Below are 3825 nucleotides of genomic sequence, written 5' to 3'. Positions count from 1 at the left end.
AAAAGAAAAAGAAAAAATAAATAAAAATGAAAATGAAAATAAAAAAATTTAAATTTAAATTTAAAAAAATAAAATAAAATAAGAATAAAAATAAAAATAAAATATTAAAAAACAAAATTTAAAAAAAAAAAAAAATAAAAAATAAAATAGAAATAAATAAAATAAAAATAAAAATTAAAATTAAAATTAAATTAAAAATAAAAATAAAAATAAAAGTAAAAGTAAAAATAGAAAAAAATAAATAAAAAAATAAAAATAAAAATAAAAATAAAATTTAAAAAAATAAAAATAAAAATAAAAATAAAAATAAAAATATGAAAATAAAAATTAAAATTAAAATTAAAATTAAAATTAAAATAAAAAAAATAGATAAAAATTAAAATTAAAATTAAAAATAAAATTAAAAAAATAAAAATGACAAAAAAATATAAAAAATAAAAATAAAAATAAAAATAATAAAAAGAAAAAGAAAAAGAAAAAAGAAAAAGAAAAAGAAAAAATAGAAAAAGAAAAAGGAAAAGAAAAAGAAAAAGAAGAAAGAGAAAAAGATTAAGAAAAAGGAAAAGAAAAAGAAAAGAAGAAGAAAAAGAAGAACAAGAAGAAGAAGAAGAACAAGAAGAAGAACAAGAAGAAGAACAAGAAGAAGAAGTAGAAGAAGAAGTAGAAGAAGAAGGAAAAGAAGAAGAAGAAGAAGAAGAAAAAGAAGAAGAAGAAGTAGAAGAAGAAGTAGAAGAAGAAGAAGGAAAAGAAGAAGAAGAAGAAGAAGAAGAAGAAGAAGAAGAAGAAGAAGAAGAAGAACAACAAGAAGAAGAAGAAGAACAAGAAGAAGAAGAAGAAGAACAAGAAGAAGAAGAAGAAGAAGAAGAACAACAACAACAACAACAACAGCAACAACAACATCATCATCAACAACAACAACAGTCTTTTCTACGATAAGCACTAGGCCTGAAATTGTAGGGGAGGGAGCAAGTCGAGTACATCGAACCCAGTCCTGAACTGATAAAATTATCGACCTCGAAAGAATGAGGGTAAAAGTCGATCTTAGCAGCATTCGGACCCAGAACGCTAAGCACTTTGTCCGGCGCACTAACGAGCCTTCAGTTATATCGATTCCACTCATTGGAAACGATATAATTTATTCTATCGAGCTCAAAAGGATGTAATACAAAATGAGACTCGGCAGCATTTGCAATCAGTATTTAAAGAGGAAGAACAAAGATTTTTAAAGAAGGGATACTCTGTTACAAATTTGTTTGTTGCTTATTTTATCGACCCAGAAACGGAAAGAATGAAAGGACACACCCAATGCAAACTTGGAGGAATTTCTATTTCGAAGGTAAAAGAAAGGTAACTAAATACTCCAAACAGGTTTTCGACCAGAGAATTGGTTCTTGGAGTGGATATAAATATGAGAGTTTTGGAAGCCAATGATATTAAAGATTGGGCAATGAAAGATAAATCAGGAAAATTCTTTCCAAAGAATATGGTAAATACTAAAATCCTGACACAGTGGCGAAGACATCATTATTATCATAAAGTCAAGAATACCATAAAGTCAAGAACTGGATCCACTATAAGGTATACTCTTTTCTCCTTTCTACTCTAGGTACAAGGCCCGAAATTTTGGGGAAGGAGGCCAGACGATTAGATCGACCTCAGTACGCAAATGGTTCTTAATATATCGACCCCGAAAGGATGAAAGGCAAAGTCGACCTCGGCGGAATTTGAACTCGGAACGTAAAGACAGACGAAATACCGCCAAGCATTTCACCCGGCGTGCTAACGTTTCTTATTTCTTTATTGCCCACAAGGGGCTAAACATAGAGGGGACAAACAAGGACAGACAAACGGATTAAGTCGATTACATCAACCCCAGTGCGTAACTGGTACTTAATTTATCGACCCCAAAAGGGGTCCATTCTACTGGAAGCACAAGGCCTCAAATTTGGTAGGGATAGGAATTAAGTCGATTACATCGACTCCAGTGCGTGACTGGTACTTATTCAATCGACCTCGAAAAGATGAAAGGCAAAGTCGACCTCGGCGGAATTTGAACTCAGTACGTAGCGACGGGCGAAATACAGCGAAGCATGCCGTCTAGTGTGATAACGATTCTGCCAGCAATAATAGTAAGAATAATAATTTCGTATATAAACACAAGACCACAAATAGTGGAGGGTAGGCAAGGTATTTACTGGTATCTATTTCATCCACCCTAGAATGATGCTAAGCAATATTAGTTATGCGATTTGAACCCAGGGCGTATAAGTTTCGTAACTAAATACCGCAAGGCTTTCGTTCGGAGCTCTTCTGATTCTGACAGACGAAAGGTATGCATTTGAGACAACACACAGATTAATGACTTAACTTCTGTATTTAACAGGTAATTATTTTACAAATTCTGTAGGAAAGGTAAATTGCTGACCCTTACTACCAATTCTAGCTCAGCGACATCATCATTATTATCATTATCATGGAATTGGAAGAAAAACACAGTTGACGGACGCAAGGTAGTATCTATCTATCTATCTATCTATCTATCTATCTATCTATCTATCTATCTATCTATCACTCTTTCTCTCTCTCTCGCTATCTATCTATCTATCTATCTATCTATCTATCTATCTATTTATCTATCTATCTATCTATCTATCTATCTATCTATCTATCTATCCATTTATCTATATATGTGTGTTTGTGTGTGTGTGTCTGTGTTTGAAAATTCAAGTTGTTTGCCTAAAACTGAATAAAGTAAAATCGGTGACGTCAAAGTGTAAAGGAAGAGACAACTAAATAATGAATATCATTTAAACTGATGATGTACTGCTACCGCTACACCCGTTTTGTGTCACTAGACTATGATGATGATGACGGGGGAGGATGCAGAAGAGGAGGAGGAACAAGAAGAAGGGGATTATGATGACGGTGGTAGTTTAGGTGTTGGTGGTGATGATGATGACGACGACAACGACGATGATACCTGTCACGATGAATGGTGGTGATAGTAAGAGACAGAAAAATATATCATCAGTGATGAAAATAATGGTTGTGATAATTGTAATGCTGATGATGATGATGATGATGATGATGATGATGATGATGAGGATGATGATGATGGTGATGAGGACGATGATGATGATGATGAGATTGTCGTCTATACCACTCTTGTCGCGTTGTGATCGTTATTTGACACAATGCTACAAATCAATGCGGGACAGGTTTTAGCTGATTATATATCGATCTATTTGCTTGATTGCTTCAAGTCGGTAGGATGAAAGTTTAAAAATCAATCCTGGTGGAATTCGTAGATCAAACTAACAACTTAAAGTCACATAAGTGAATATAGAAATTACATTTTGTTCGCCGCACTGATGATTTTGAAAATTTATCTTTTCTGAAAACAAAAAAAAAACATGCAAAGTGATGGCTGCTGAAAAATATTTGTCCTCATTTTGTCTGTTGTTAACACAACATTTCGGCTGATATACTCTCCAGCCTTCATCAGGTGTCTTGGGAAAATTTCCAGCCTGGGTTCTCATTCCTAAGGTATTTTTCGATGTTATTATTATTATTATTATCATTATTACTATTATTTAGGTCACTGCCTGGAATCGAACTCGAAATTTTAGGGGTTAGTAGCCGCGCTCTTAACCACTACGCCATATGCCCGTGGGCAATAAACAAGAGGAGGACAAATATCCATCAAATGCAAATAATGTACATAATTCCTCATCTCGTAACTATAGAACTGTATTAGGTTGGCCATGGTTTACGATCGATGATAACCGATTGGGTTTAAGAGGGTTCATTTACGCTTCATCGTCC

General features: G+C 33.1%; 1 long non-coding RNA gene across 1 annotated transcript in view; it reads left to right on the top strand.

The window, feature by feature from the left end:
- Positions 1–2393: 2393 nt before the first annotated feature.
- The window catches only part of LOC106874751 (uncharacterized), a 20048-nt gene continuing 18616 nt past the window's right edge, over positions 2394–3825 (top strand). Inside the window, exon 1 of the long non-coding RNA XR_001410047.1 lies at positions 2394–2510. This is a non-coding gene — a long non-coding RNA (uncharacterized LOC106874751). The remainder of the gene's footprint in view (positions 2511–3825) is intronic.

Source organism: Octopus bimaculoides, chromosome 10 (assembly GCF_001194135.2).
Source record: "Octopus bimaculoides isolate UCB-OBI-ISO-001 chromosome 10, ASM119413v2, whole genome shotgun sequence".
NCBI lineage: Eukaryota > Metazoa > Mollusca > Cephalopoda > Octopoda > Octopodidae > Octopus > Octopus bimaculoides.
Note: the sequence above shows the minus strand (reverse complement) of the source record. Positions and strands in the feature narration are given on the sequence as shown.